General features: G+C 39.5%; 1 pseudogene; it reads left to right on the top strand.

The window, feature by feature from the left end:
* Positions 1–2,954: 2,954 nt before the first annotated feature.
* Positions 2,955–3,269, top strand: LOC101524495 (large ribosomal subunit protein eL42-like; annotated as a pseudogene).
* Positions 3,270–16,231: the final 12,962 nt, after the last annotated feature.

The following is a 16,231-nucleotide window of genomic DNA, read 5'->3' as shown; positions in this document are numbered from 1 at the left end:
GCATGAGAAAAAGTTTATTTCTGAAATGTGGATAAAAAAATAAACATTGATTCCCATGATAGGTGATGCTCCATGGGCATTTCCCTTATATAAACAAACTGCCCTCAACTAAGGAGTCCAGAAACATCTGTGATTGACAGCCTGAAAAAGGTCATGTAGATAGTATTTCTTGTATCCCTCCCTGGGGAATTTAGAAACCACCAGAGCTTCTTCAAAAACACTCCTTATAGCTCTCCATAAATCAGGAATTGTTTGGCTGTCTCTCCAGACACATTGCATCGTAGCAATGACTCTGTGTTCACTTTCCCTCCAGTGAGGGAATGATTCTCATCCTGTGGTTTCAGGGGATGCTTGAAGAGATCATCTAAATAGATCTGCTTTGCTTAGATCTCTTCTCTCGTGAACCCCACTTCTGCAAACACCACCATCATCATAGAGTCAAGCTGACTCCTACAACAGTGCTGTAGGATTTTTGCTCCCTTCCAAATCTACCACTTTTTCTACCACTCCTCTAGATACGTTGCTGCTGTCCTGCCGAGGCTGGTTGCCAAACTCCAAAGTCACTGTTGCCTGATCTTTTGCCTCCTCCACCTTGGCGACCACCAGAGTTTGCAGGCCTGTTTGGTTTGTGGGCATCTCTGAAACGCTCATCATCTGCCGTTCCAAGCAATTTCTTCTACAACCCTTGTGACTCACCACCTGACCACTGTAATCCTTTGTCCTCAGTCTCTCTCCCTTTTCATTATCCCGAATACTATTTGTCAAATAGTGACACGCACGAGAAGAATCCTAGCTCTAAGCCACAGTTAATACTAGGTGGAAGGTATCATTATAATACAGTTTTACTAAGTAATTAAATAGCAGCTCAACTTTGTTCCTGCCCTCTGATGTCAACACATTCCAGGCCAGGACTTGGAAACGGAGGCCTACACGCTCAGCTCCAGCCCAGGCTGCTGCTTGTGGGGTGATTCCCCTTGGGGCTCTCAGCAGAAATAGTTCACTCCATGACACAGAGCAGTGACTGTGCTGAGCTGGGAGGAGGCCAGGTATACATTCACTCAAAGAAATGAGGGCCTGAATGCAAGCAGACAAAGCATGGAAGGCTGTGCCCCAGGGTCAGCTAAATGAAAGCCAGTGGGAGAAAGCAGGAGGTGAGCCAGAGAGCAGGTGGAAAGGGTCTGAAGTGCAAAAGAAAGAGCAGGTCAGCTGACCTCTGGGCACACCTTCCACTCTGCAGCTCTTCACCACCGTTCCATAACCACCCGCTCAACTACATGCTGGGCTCAAAAAATTCTCATTTTTCCTTTCTTAAGTCTTCCCATCCCTTATTGTTTACTACGTCATTCACCAGCTTCTTTTATCTGTTCCATTCTCCCTTAGCTTTCTCTTTGCTCTACCTCTTATGAATCTACATAAGTCAAACTCTTGAACCCAAGGGGTCTTCAAAAGTTCTTGTAAGCGTGCACAACGAAAACACTGCACATGGATTTCAAACTTGCTTTGCACTAGGATGGAGTTACCTTTCTCTTTAACTTTCCATTAAGGTTTTATTTTAATTATTTATTCACTCTTTTATTTGAAAGGCAGGATAACAACAACAATGAAAAGGAGGAGAGACAGGGTAGGGGAGAGAGGAAAAATAGAGAGAAAAACAGATTGGGGCTTACTCCCGAAATAGCCACAATAACCAGGGTTGAGCCAAGCTGGAGCCTAGAGCTAGTTACTCCATCTCCCATTTGGGTGACAGAGACCCAGATACTCAGGTCATCTTCTACATTAGCAGGGAGCTCAGTTGGACTCAGTTGACTGGTTTCAAACCACAACCCACATGCAGGATGCTGATAACAGCTTTAGCCCATTGTTCCATGGCAACAGCCCTTTCCATGAAGCTTTTGGAAATACTCTGCTATGGAGAGGGAGAGTCTGACTCTTTCTTCCACAGAGTACAGCAGGATCCCTGTCCACATGGGGCTCGGACAACGTTGAGAAAAATTTTCTAATTTTTTTTCAAGTTGCATATATAAGTTTATTTCCTCGATTGGCCTGACCATTCATTCATAAAACAGAGTGTCTTATCTTCTTGCTTTCTTTATATACTGTTGATGGTAGGGATATAAGAGACTCTTAAAAATTCTTGTGGACCAATGGACATATAAGATATTTGTAACAAGAACATGTCAAAATGTTTTAGAAGAGTTCCATCTTGCATGCTACTATTCCATTATATGTGTGCATTATACATGCACACATATATATTATACATTATATATATTATTGTACATACATCCGTTATAAATACACACGTAGCAAGAAAAACCGAGAAAAGGAAGGTAATGCATTTACATATGAAACTTTAAAAGTTAATTGTAAAAGAATAGATGAAATAATGATTGTTAATCATTTTATTGAGTTAGATTTGGCATAGGATATCACATTATTGATGAATCTGTATTATATACTAATTATTCCTCTAGAGGCTCTATATGTACTTTCTCATTCACAATGTTAACAGCATGTCATTGGAATTATTATTATCTATAACTTGCTAATCAGGAATCAGAAGAACATAGCAATAGCTGGTGTAGGATCATGCAGGGGGTTGAGATATGGGGTCAAGGTGAGACACCGACAGGTGGCTCTGTAGTGTACATTGCAACTTCCCCACTGTAGTCCTGCTTCGCTGACAGGACCCTCAGTGCAGAAAGCAACCTTGATTCTTGCTGTCATGGTACTGCTTTAGGTGATAATTTGGGCAGGCCATGGGATACTCAGATATTTGGTCAAACATTAATGTAGATGTTTCTGTGGAGGCTCTTTGATGAAATTATGACTGAAATTTGTAGACCAGAAAAGCAAGATGGTCCTGTTTAACAAGGGTGGGTCACATCAAGTTAACTGAAGGCCCAAAATGAAACAAAAAGTTGTGCTTTTTGAGCCAATAGCATTCTACAAACATGGTGAATGCTTCTAGAACGAGCCGATCCTTCTGCAAGAATAATGGCCAGCACCAGCCCCACAATGTAACACAGAAGGTTGAAGACTCCCTCTAACCCCAGGGGAAACAGCAATATGACAGGAAGCAGAGTTGTTGTGGCAGGCAGACTAAGCTAATTTTCTGGAAAAAGATTAAATCCACACAGAAGATTGTGCTGAGGCTTGAGGGTGTAGAGCCCAATTGCAGATCCAAGAGAATGGTGGCTATTAAGAGATGTGAACATTTTGAACTGGGAGGAGATAAGAAGAGAAAGCGCTGAGTGATCCAGTTCTAATCTTCATCCTCTGCTTTGCTATGAACAGAATAAAATCTTCTTCATTTGTTTTTTTGGGGAGGGAATAAAGTGGCCTCTTGTGGGGAAATTTTTAAGCTTAAAAAAAAAAAAAAAAAAAAAAAAAAAAAAAAAAAAAACAGAAACAAAAAGCTGCCCCTACCCATGTGAGCAAGTTTCTTCCAGCTGACTGAACAGGTCTTCATGATGAAGCCTCACCTCTCCAGGTCCTCAGGCCCTGAGATTCAAACTGGAATCACACCTCACACACACCAACTCCTCTGGTTACCCAGACCCCACCGTGCACATTTTGTGGTTTGGCAGCCTCCACAAGTTGTGAGTCAACTCCTTAGAAGAGTCCTCTTCCTATATGTACGCATTCACATCTATTGTAATTCTTTACGTATGTGAAAAATAATAAGTGCTTTTGTGAGATATTTGGATTTTTTTCTCATGAGCAAAATGAGGGTATATATATTTTTTATCATCCCATTAAAACAAAGATATTATTTGAACCATGTTATGTTATAGTTTACTATTCTGAGTTAAGGCCTTTTGATGTTCCCATGAAAATGAATTTGTTTATTTTTTTAACCTGAAAGAGAAAGAGAGAGACAGAATGATCCACCTGCTAGTTCCCTGTTCAAATGCCTACAGCATCCAGGATTGGGCCAAATAGAAACCAGGAGCTAGGAACTGTCTAGGTATTGGAATCCACCTGCCTGCCTGGAGCCAGAGCTAGGATTTGAACCCAGAGGTCTTAACCAGTGTCTTACAGCCCATGTTTAGGAATTTGTAGTTGTCGATAAGCAAAATAGTTGATGATTTTCAGAAAAAAAAATTATTTCCTTCACTGTTCACTGAACTCTTCTGTTTGGTCTTTGATTTTGCCTTCAGTCTCGAACAGAAATAGTGCACTGAAGTGTTTCTTCTTAAGCAAATCACAACTGTTCCCACATACTTTGTAGTTTTAATTTGATGGCGACAGGAGGTTTGGGGTTGGAAATCTTATGCTTGGGAGGTGTACGTTCGTGTTGAAAGAGTGTCTCCAGTTTCAACAACCTGTGTTAGAACCTGTGTTCCCTACTGAATTCTTCCTACTGAGAAGCAGGTTTAGACACTGAACTTGTTCCCTCATGGCTGACGTTATGAAGTCTAAATTAGACAACAGGAGAGTCATTTCCTCTACTTTATAGCCTTTTAAAGATTGATTTTTGGAACATGAAGTCTAGATAAATCTCAATAGAAATTAAAACTAGAATTCCTTGAGATTATAAATTAATATGTGTATGTTTTCCAAGTTTATTATTCCTCTAACATAATGCCATTTATAAATTAGCTTTTCATTAGCTCTGATTACTCTCATCTTTGTCTTTTTAAATGTCAAATAAAATTAAAGACTTTTCTTGGATGTTGAAGCTTTTCAGATGCCCTCCTCTTACTAACAGCATGAGTTCAAAGCAAGATCTCATTTGACATTACAAGGTAGAGGTTACTTCAACTGGAGCCAGTCAGTGGAATTGTTTTAATCATAACAATGTCTGAGTAGGAAAAACAAATCCTGTTTTCAAGTCACTACATAACAGTAGTCTATGCAGTCGGGTGAATCTACCACTGATTTGTTTCTTTTTAATCTCACACTCATCTACACTACCTTATGAAATTATTAGCATGTATAACTTATTGAATATTTATTGGAGAAACCTAGAAAAAAGAAATATGATCATTAAAATTTACAATTTTTCTATTTAACTGTTGTTTTATTTGGATTATCCCCAGATTATTTTAGGAAGCGATTGCTAAACAATTTAAAGTTTTATTCTAAGATTTATTTATTTTTATTTGCAAGGCAGGTTTTACAGAGAGAGAGGAGGATAGATTGAGATTTTCTATCTGCTGTTTCATTCTCCAAATGACCACAATGGCTAGAGCTGAGCGCATCCAAAGCCAGGAACCAGGAGCAACTTTCTAGTCTCTCAAGTGGATGCAGGACCCAAAGGTTTGAGCCGTCTCCTGCTGCCTTCTCAGGCCATAAGCAGGGAGCTGGATGGGAAGTAGATCAGGCAGGATTTCCATATGGGTGCCTATTGGGATGCCAGTGTGGCAGGTGGAGAATTAGCCTGTTATGCCACCACATCAGTCCCACAAGGAGACTCTTGGCTTTGCTAGTTGTTGCATTCCACAAAGGAATCCAACTTACATGATTTTTTGTCACTGGCTGATTAGTTTTTCAGCCTCTCCATGTGAGAGTTGGTCATGCGCCTTTATTTTCTGTGCCACAAATTCTCAAGATGTGATCCCTTTATGTGTCTCCCAAATCAGCATTTTACTCTCTGGCATATTCTGTTTATCTTGTGTAAGTAAATTGTTTCTTATTTGCAGATATCTGGATAAAATTTTTGTAGAAACATTTAAAAACATATATATGCATGCATGTGTTGCTAAGGGTACAGCTCTCCTAAGTTGTTTAGTGTGGTATTCAAACCCAACAGGGAAGTGGTTTAAATACTCACACTAGTTCATTAGCTTAGAGTTGGATCCTGTCTCAAGTCAACAGAAAAATCAACCTGATATTAGAAATGAAACTAAAAGTTTATTTTGTGGTTTTTGGGAACAGAAAAACATGCTTACTTATTAAAACAGTATTTGATTTAGCATAGAAATTTACCAACTTTTAAAAATATATCAAAATAGACTCCTAGACTCAGTCACATAGTTTGGAAAAAGTATGTCTGTAATGTAAAGATGTCAGGCATTCTGTAGGATTTGAACCTTGAGAACTAAGCTCTTTGAGCATCTGTAAGGTAAGCCCCCATCTGCAATCATACTGTGTAAAGGTGAAGGCACAAAGCACATTGCCTCCCTCTGTTTATCTCCTCTCTGACAAGATTAAGTAGGTCACTGAGGGCCTCCATGTCCCCCTGCCCTGAACCGCTGTCAGACTAAAAACACAGCGCTGTGAATGGATTTGCACTGTTCTCTTTATCTTCAAATTAGTCATACCTGGGAGATTGTAGGGAAAACTTTTTTTTTTTTTTTTTGTAATTTTAAACGCAGAGAGACAGAGATTGAGGTAGAGAACTTCCATTCCTAACATCAACCAGGACTGGGCGGGGCAGGAATCAGAAGCTGGAAACTCCGTTCAGGGCTCTCTTAGACATGATTGAGTGGGACCCAATGATTGAAGTTATCCCCTGCTGCTTCCAAGGGAATGCATTATCAGGAAGCGAGGCACCAAACTGGAGCTGAGCCTCCAGCCTGGGCACTCTGCTCCAGGCTGTGACCATCCCAGGCACACCTTACCTGCTACACCAAACACCTGCCCTCTCTTTCCTTACTAATGATTCATCAAGAATGAACCACTGTAATCCATATAAAAATATTCCGGTATAGCTTCAAGAAGAAATGATTTTAAAAATTTTTAAACTATTATCAGAGAGAGTTAATATGGGTATAACAGAGCAATCTTAGACAATTAAGCCAATTCTATCAACAGATACATAGGAGATGGAATGATACAAGGATGCTTCAGAGTTCATGAAAAATGAGTTAAAAGGCAGTTATTTTTGTATATGTAAAAATATCTTTGACATTCATGCACAACTTTTCTATAATTTGTATTTTTACCAATTTTTTAAAGAACTGTTCATGATACTTGACAGTATTTATTATTAATTACCAGGCACTAAGTACAGCATTCTGTGATTTTTTTTTAAAGCATTTATTTATTTTACTTGGACATCAGTTATAGAGCAAGAGCGGGGAGTCAGGGAGAGATTTTTTTCATCTTCTGGTTCATATCCCAAATGGTTGAAATGACCAAAGCTGAACTGGTCTGAAGCTGGAAGCCTGGGGCTTCTTCTAGGTCTTCCACATGGGTACAGGGGCCCAAGGCCTTTGGCCATCCTCCACTGTTTTCCTTGGCCAATAACAGCAAGCTGGATCAGGAAGTGAAGCAGCTGGGACACGAACTGGCATCCATATGTGATGTTGGTGTAGCACGTGGAGGCCACCACCCTGGCCTCTCCATATGATTTTTATTGAAACATCCATAGTAAGAATTAGTAATTTGTACATTTGAGAAAATTCTTTTGGTCATACATTTGTACATACATTTGTGCAAGTTTGATCAGGGATTCAAATCAAGTTTGGCTCCCAACCCCGTTACCTCACATTGCCTTATCATACTGAATGTTCTCAACATAAGTCTCATAAAGAAAAGAAGGAGTTCTGTCTGCCTGGTCACTTTTCAGATGGCGACAACAGCTAGGTCAGCCCGAGGACAGGAGACCAGAACTCCATGTGGGTCTCCTACATGGATTTTAGGGGCTCAAGTACCCCAGCCACTTTTTACTACCTGCCGAGGAAAGTTACCACAAACAAAAAGTTGGAAGCAAAGGAGCCAGGACGTGACCCAGAGGTGTAAAATGGTATACCAGTGTTGCAGGTGGCAGCTTAGCTCACTACCACAAAACTGGCCCCTCATAAAGAAATTTACACAGCAGAAAGGAAATGAATTGGGTGTGTGTGTGTGAAGTATTTGTGTGAAGGGAGGGAAAAAACTAAGAGAAGAAGTACAGTAGCTCAAGTAGCATTATCAAGTTCCAGGCAAATCTCCAGTTAGTGGTTTTTAACATAACTTCTTTTTTTCAATTTTCTTGCTAACATTCGAAACAAGAATTCCTGAAAACGTGGACAACTGCAGTACAAGCAGTAATTCGATGCTTTCCTTCTATGGCTTTTCTCTCAACGTGTGGCTTTCAGGGATGTCCAAAGACAGAGAAGAGCAGGACACACTGTGAGCTGCGATTTTTCTGGGCATTTCGTCTATTGGCAAAAATAGCCATTTTCCAACCTTCCACCTAATTCTAGAAGAGCCTTAGATAGTCCAGCTATGTGCGCCAGTCTCACTATGGACTATGCACATTCTTTTGTGGAAATTTAGGAGTCAGTGTGACAGTGCTAAGGTGTGGGGTTTTTAGGAAGTGACTAAATGTGAGGCTGGAGCTCACATGTTTGGAACTGATCAACTTGTAAAAGAGACTTGAACCTTAAGAATTGTGACACAGAAACCTCAGTTCTTTATACATTCCCCATTATAATATAGTTTGTTATAGCAGCAGGAGTTAACCAAGACATTACATGGCCAAAATAGAGATTAATTTGGTACTATGGCTTAGTGTTTAAGAAAATAGAGCCTGAGAGATATAAACATCGGATATAAACACTGGTAGAGAAAGAGTATTATCCATTTGTATAGTTAGGACATCATTATCTTTAGTTCTCCCTTTTTTCTTGTTTTTGTGACTACTCTGTCTTTCAGTGTTTCATTTCCACGTTCAGTTATGATAAAGGACCTGCACAAAGCTATTTTGCAATAGCAAGACAACAAGGGGCATGCATATGTGCACATTTGAGTTTGTCATAATTGCATGAGTAGCACAAAGAGGTGTTTTGATTATTGCAGTTTTTCTTTTCCACAGGACTTGTAAATATGTTAATTGCATGTAATTACACAAGTAATACATTATCCAACGTATGTATGTTATATTGTAATAATATGTGGTATATGTAATATTATATATTTAGCAATTATTTTGTATCAATATAAGTATTAATGGGTTACATATTCTTACCATCCTAAACAGTTAAAGAGTAGAGCAATATTTATGAAATTATGCTTTTTAGACATTCACAGATAATATTGCACTGTTATTTCTTTTTTAAAAAAAGATTTATTTTTTTTTATTGGAAAGGTGATATACAGAGAAGAGGAAAGACAGAGAGGAGGAAAGACAGAGAGGAAGATCTTCCGCCCAATGATTCGCTCCCCAAGTGACCACAACTGCCAGTGATGAGCCAATCTGAAGCCAGGAACCAGGAACTTCTTCCAGGTCTCCCAAGCAGGTGCAGGGTCCCAAGGCTTTGGGCTGTCCTCGACTGCTTTCCCAGGCCACAAGCAGGGAGCTGGATGGGAAGTGGAGCTGCCGGGATTAGAACCAGCTCCCATATGGGATTCCAGTGCAGTTCAAAATGAGAACTGTAGCCGCTAGGCCACGCCGCTGGGCCCATCGCTATTATTTCTGAAAGAAGAAAAACAGACAGAATTCTAGAGTGGCCAGCCTGCTGTCTGGAGGTATGTTCCAAGCCACAGCACGGAAGTTTCACCTCGATAGGCCAGAACTCCGAGCGCATTGAGGAGTCAGCGTTCTGGGAGGTTAAGTCAGGCAAAAACAAGAGCCAGCCTGCAGACCGACGGAGCAGTGCAGAGAAATGCGAAGGCTCCACAGAACTACGTGTCTGAGTGGTGATTTATGCACGTGTGGGAGGAAACCACTCACAGCAGCCTAGAAAGGAAAGATCCATCAAAAAACAGCTACACCAGACCCTTCCTGACACTCACATAGAGCTAACGATACTTTATGGCCCACCAGTCGGAAAAACCTTATAATATACTGACAGAAAGTTATGACATTAATAATGGAGATAACTTAGACCTAAAATAAATACTGCTTCAGACACATCCTAACAAAATTAGGAGCAAGCTTGGAAGGGGCCCGGCGGCGTGGCCTAGTGGCTAAAGTCCTCGCCTTGAAAGCCCTGGGATCCCATATGGGCGCCGGTTCTAATCCCGGCTGCTCCACTTCCCATCCACTCCCTGCTTGTGGCCTGGGAAAGCAGTCGAGGACGGCCCAATGCATTGGGACCCTGCACCCTCGTGGGAGACCCGGAAGAGGTTCCAGGTTCCCGGCTTTGGATCGGCGTGCACCGGCCTGTTGTGGCTCACTTGGGGAGTGAATCATCGGATGGAAGATCTTCCTCTCTGTCTCTCCTCCTCTGTGTATATCTGGCTGTAATAAAATGAATAAATCTTTAAAAAAAAAAAAGAGCAAGCTTGGAAGAGTCAAACTGTCCAACTAATTCCCAATAATTTAACTGTATCTCAGAATGATTTCCTGTACAATTTAAGAGAGTACAGGAAAATATGGTACCCAACAGTGTAAAATTCACAATATTCACCAGCCGAACAAAAATTACTAGACATGCAAAGAAGTAGGAAAACATGTCCTGTAATTAAGAGAATATTTAGTCACTAGAAACAGAGCTTGGATATGACAGATGCAATGAAGTGGAAGGTAAGAACACAAAAAGAACTATTATAAGTATGCTTAATATAATAAAGAAACTAAAGGAAAACATGAATATGATGCAGTGAGGACAAGAAGATAGAAAAACACTTCATATTTAACTTTTTGGAATTCAAAATCCAGTATCTGAAACACACACACACACACACAGAGTAGGTGTGATTAACAGAGAACCAGAACCCAGAAAGGACAATCTGACTTGAAAATACAGCAGTAGAAATTAATCCAAAATGAAAACCTGAGAAAAAAAGATCAGAATGAAGTGATATCAGCATGACATGAAGGGTTGTATCAAAGTGTTCTGAAATATACTTAAGAATTGGAAGAAAACTGAGGAACACTTCCTTTCAGACTCACCGGCTGAAATTGCTTCAGATTTAGTGAAAACTATGAGAATAAATCCATAGACCAACGAACATCAGTACGCCCTGAGCATAGCAAAAGCAAAAGAAAATAACTCCAAAGTGTGTGATAAATTCATTGCTGGAAAAAAAGTCATAAAAGCAGTCTAAGAGCAAAAAGTATATAAAGATGCAAAGATAATGGCTATCAACAGACTTCTCGTTAGATACAGTGTCAGCTGGAAGATACAGAGCCGTGTCTTTGAAGTACTGAAAGAGGAAAAGGATTGAAAAAAACATGCTAACCTATGATTGGTGCACACTGAAAATCTCCAAAGCGAGTGAAATAAAAGCATTTTCAGGCAAATAAAAGCAAAGTAAATTCACTCTCACCAGAATGACTCCACAAAATTTGTCAAAGAAAGTTAATCAGACAAAGAGAAAAGGAAGAGAAGGTGTTTAAGAGGAAGTACCCTCGTTTTATAGTGGAGTCCTTGGGGTAAAGTCCTGATTTCAGATTCAGTTCAGACTTCCTGCTGGTATCCTGGGGGCAGCATATGTAGCGGGGTGTGTTTGGGATCCCTGCATGTGGGAGGCCTCAGCTGAGTTTTGGTATCTGGCTTGGACCTCCCCCAGTCCCACCTGTTGATGGTATCAGGGCACCAACCCAGCAGATGGCAGAGCTCTGAGTGTTCCTCTGTCTCTGCCTTCAAGTTGAAAAGCAGGGATGAGGTTATACCTCCTTTCCACAGGGAAACCTGGATCCACACAAAGAGAGTCCCCAAGAAATGATTTAAAATTGGGAAGCTATAAAATGAATCTTTCTCCTAGTTTAAACTCGACTAAAAGGAAATAAAACAACTATAGCAAATGTGTTATAATGCCTTCATGTGTTTATGTAGAAAAAAGAGGTAAAAAAGAAAAGACAAGAAAGAATAATGTCAGTTTCTCACATTACAGATGACATGGGAAACTATTTGCAAGAATATTGTGATAGTTTAAAAAAGAGAAATTATAGAACAATGAGGTAAGCCTATGAAGCCAACAACCCAAACAGTGGAGAGAAAACGGAACGCTGAAAATAGCACAAAAGAATGCAGGGAGGAGCAGGTTTGGCAGTGTGGGTTAAGTTGATTTTGGGATATCTACAATCCATATAGGAGTGTCTGGAAGCAATTCCCATCTCTGCTTCCAGTTCAGCACACCTTGGTAAGCAGCAGGTGAAAGGTCAAATACCTGGATGCTTGTCACCCACATGAGAGACCCAGATTGAGTTTCGGGCTTCTGGTTTTGCCCTGGCCCAGTTCCTGCTGCTGTAGGAATTTAGAGGATGAACCAAATAATCTCTCTCAATCTTTCTCTCTTTTCTCTCTTTATCCTTTTAATAAATAAAATAAATACAACCTCTTACAAAGAAATTCAGGGAAAAGGAGATTAAAAAATCAAACAAATAAGACAAAAAGAAAAACAGTAAAATTTTAACCCATTGTAGCAAACCTACTACTTCTTGGTGTTTATTCAAATGAAATTAAATATGTCCATAAATATGTAGTCAGGTTCATATAATCTATGAACAACTCAAATATGTGACAACCAGCACGTGGATGAGCAAATTGTGTAGTAAAAGCACAGTGAAACAGTGTATGTCAATGAAGAACAAACCGATTATACATGCAAAGATGTGGATGAACCTCAAAATATTACGTTAAGGCAAATAAGTCATCCACAAAAACTGTATTCAGAGTGAGTCTTGTTATATGAATTTCTAAAAAAGGCAACACTTTGACAACAGAGAGATGGATAGCTTCCAGAATTCTCTAGCAGGAAAAAAATGACTATGAAGGAATAATGTAGGAACTAGAATTTTGGTGGGCTTGTTTGGTATCCTCTGCGATGGTATTTACCCAATTATTTACATTTATCAAGATATGTTGCATTGTACACTTAATATTACCCCTCAGGAGCACAGATATTAAAATCAACTAATGATTTGACAAATATATGTTTAAAAATAGCAACTAGGCATTATAAATGAGTTAGTCAACACCATTGAAATAAGACCCCTGTTTGGGCAAAGAAGCGTAACTCGTTAGAAGATTGTGAGGGAAAAAGATCAGTAGAATAGTCTCCAAGTTCCAGGAATCCAGGGACTGAGTGTATTAATAGAAACTCTAATCCCTTCTCTATAGGAATCTGTTGAAATGTCCCTGACAGTTTTGGCTGTCTCTTATCTAAACAGAAAGAGTGACTTCACCACAGCGAGTACACTGATTTCATGTTGAAGGCATCAGGTAATATGGCAAGTTGGAATACCCTTGTATTTGCTACCTAGTTCCAAAGAGCAAACAAACAGGCTTCATTTAGCCAATGGAGGCCAACTGGTTTTGGTTATAAGCAGTCGCTGGATTAGGCACAGATGACAAATACTTTTGAGCTAGATGTGTATAAACCATTTTAGAGTCTGAGGCAGGGCATATCGTACTACAAGCCAGGACGGTATAAGACATCATTGGATAAAGAAAGCAAACTTTTAAACTAAGCAACAAATTGAAATTACTGCCAAATATAAAGTTAGAGTGAGCTGAAGATGTACCTGTTTGCCTCTGGGTTTAGAGGTTAATTTTACAATTTCTGCAAGCAGGCAAAAGCAGTTGGTTTTTTATTCTATCTGCTTATATATAAAATCTCTCTTCTATTTAATTCTCATTACCTTGTTATGGCACCGTAAATGTTTTTAAAAAAGTACTATGTGAACCAGATTTAATAAAACTGAAGCAAACATGGAAGCATTTCAAATAAATTTACAGCATTTTTTCTCTTATAGAAACATAAACAATGTTCATCTCCTGGTTTCTAAAAATGGGATTCTTATGCTATAACACCTAGCAGTCTGAATTTTCAAAGCATTAAATTATTTAAAGGCCACATTTACAAGGAGAGGAGAGACAAAGAGAGCAAGAAATCTTCTCTCTTCCAGTTCACTCCCCAAATGGTTATGAAAACCAAAACTGGGGAAGCGTAAAAACAAGAACCAAGAGTTTAATTCAGAGTTCCCATATGGGTGGTAGAGATCCAAGCACTTGGTCCCCCTCATGGTCTTTTCTCAGGCCATTAGCAGGAAACTAGACGAGAGATGGAGCAGCTGGGATTTGAACTAGCACCTAAATCTGGCATTGGTGTCACAGGTGATGTTAGGTGGTTTAACCTACTCCACTAAAGTCCTTTCTCAATAATTTGATAATTGTTGTATCTATCTCTTATACACATTTGTGTCATTGTCACTCTGGTTTCCCTTAAAAGTATTGCTTTCCCATTTGCCATATTATTTGTCACCATAACTAACACACATTTCATTGGTATGCTCAAGTAAATTTTTTTATATCATCATTATTTTTTTCTTTTAATTATACTCCCATATCTAAGCCATGAGTAAATCTTTTCAAATTCACTCTAAAATATTTGCAGCATTCCTACCCATTCCATTTTACCATATCTAGATTCAGGATATTATTCCTTTGTTAATTTGCCTACCTCATTCTTCTTTACTTTTTTTTTTTGAAACTATGCAATTTATTTATTTGAGAAGTTGAGGAGGGTAGATCTTTCTTTGGCTGGTTCATACTCCAAGTGACTGCAACAAGAAGGTGTGGGTCTGGCAGAAGCTGGGAGCCAGGAGCTCCCATCCTGTTCTCCTACTTGGATGATAGAATCCCAAATACCTGGACCATTTTCTGCTGCTTTTCCAGGCACATTATCAGGAAACTGTATCAGAAGTGAAGCAGCTAAAACTTTATCCAGTACTCTAATTTGGGATGCCAGTGCTGGAAACCAGTGGTCTTTAAGCCATGGGGTCATATTACTGGGCTCCAATTTTACCTTTTTCACCTTATTGTGGTTTTCATTTGCATTTCCTTGATGGCTAGTAATTACAAGCATTTTTTTCACATGAGTTGGCCATTTGTATTTCATCCTATGAACGTTACCTGTTCGTGTCCTTGGCACATTTCTTAACTGGATTGCTTGGTTTGTTGCGGCTGAGTTCATTTAAATACAGCAAAACTTGTCTTCTTGCTATGCTAAAAGAAATTTCATTATGTTGCCTTCTCAGATTTTCTTGTCTATTCGCTTTATTCTATCTTTCTTTGGCTATTCATTTGGCTCACTCTTCTGTATCACCCTACTTCAATGTCACTTCTCTTAAACCCTTGCTTTAAAAATATCAATCTTGGATCCGGTGTGATAGCCTACCAGCTAAAGTCCTCACATTGCATGCACTGGACTCCTATATGGGCACTGGTTCTAATCCCGGCAGCCACACTTCCCATCCAGCTCCCTGCTTGTGGCCTGAGAGAGCAGTAGAGGATGGCCCAAAGCTTTGGGACCCTGCACCCACATGACAGACCCAGAAGAAGCTCCTGTGTCCTGACTTCAGATTGGCTCAGCTTCGACCATTGTGGTCACATGGAGAATGAACCATTGGATGGAAGATCTTCCTCTCTGTCTCTCCTCCTCTCTGTATATCTGCCTTTCCAATAAAAATAAATTTAAATATATATATATATACATCAATCTCTCCCATCTTGATCCCTTTGCCTAGCTTTATCAATTTTTGCAGCACTTCCCATTATTTGAAGATAATGTAAGTTTGCATGTCAGTGCCTGTGAGACACACAAAAGTTAATTCACTGAGGGCATAGCATAGACTTACATGATCACTATAGTCACTTCTCCAAACAGGACCTGCCAGACAGCAGGTGTTCGGAAAGAACTATCTGAATCAGTGAGAGAATCTTCAGCATCTTTAGCTATCCTGAGAGTTTAATGAAGTGCTTCCTACTATGTATTTACTTAGGTTCTTTTAAGACCTGATTCTGTTTGCCAGCACAGATCAGATGGAGATACCCATTGTTTCTTCCTGGCAGAAAAGCAAAGTAGAAACTTCCTAATGATAATTAAACCAACCTCAGTATTCGTTTTAAAAATATTCTCAACTAGCAAACATACCAGAATGAGTGATAACTGTTGAAAACTTGGACTCAAAGTAAATAAAAAAATTAAAAAATGCTAACATATGTATGGTTCAAAGGCTATTGAATCTTTTCCCTTTTAGATAAATAATTTCATTCTTAACAATCTCCCAGTGGAACACTGGATCCGTCCGTGTTACCACACGTGTGTGTTCCAGACAATAGCCTGGTTTACACAGATCTCGCAGTCTACTCTATTAAGTTGAACCACTCTAATCCAGCTGGTCTGGAACATTGCCAAAGCTGTGGACATGTTCAAAGGCCTTTTGACAGTTTCAGGGTGGAAATGTGTTCTTTGCGAGATTATTCATGGTCTTTGTGATGTAGAAGATGTTTTCTTAGCTTCAAACATCACTGCTAAAAGATTAAAGATGGTCTTAATTTATTAACATCTATAAGAGTATACCATACGACCAGGAAAGGAACCTCTTAGCCACCTTTTTTTATTC

This window comes from Ochotona princeps, chromosome 7 (genome assembly GCF_030435755.1).
Source record: "Ochotona princeps isolate mOchPri1 chromosome 7, mOchPri1.hap1, whole genome shotgun sequence".
NCBI classification, from domain to species: domain Eukaryota; kingdom Metazoa; phylum Chordata; class Mammalia; order Lagomorpha; family Ochotonidae; genus Ochotona; species Ochotona princeps.
The sequence above is the reverse complement of the archived record's forward strand: the minus strand, read 5'-3'. Positions and strand labels throughout refer to the sequence as shown.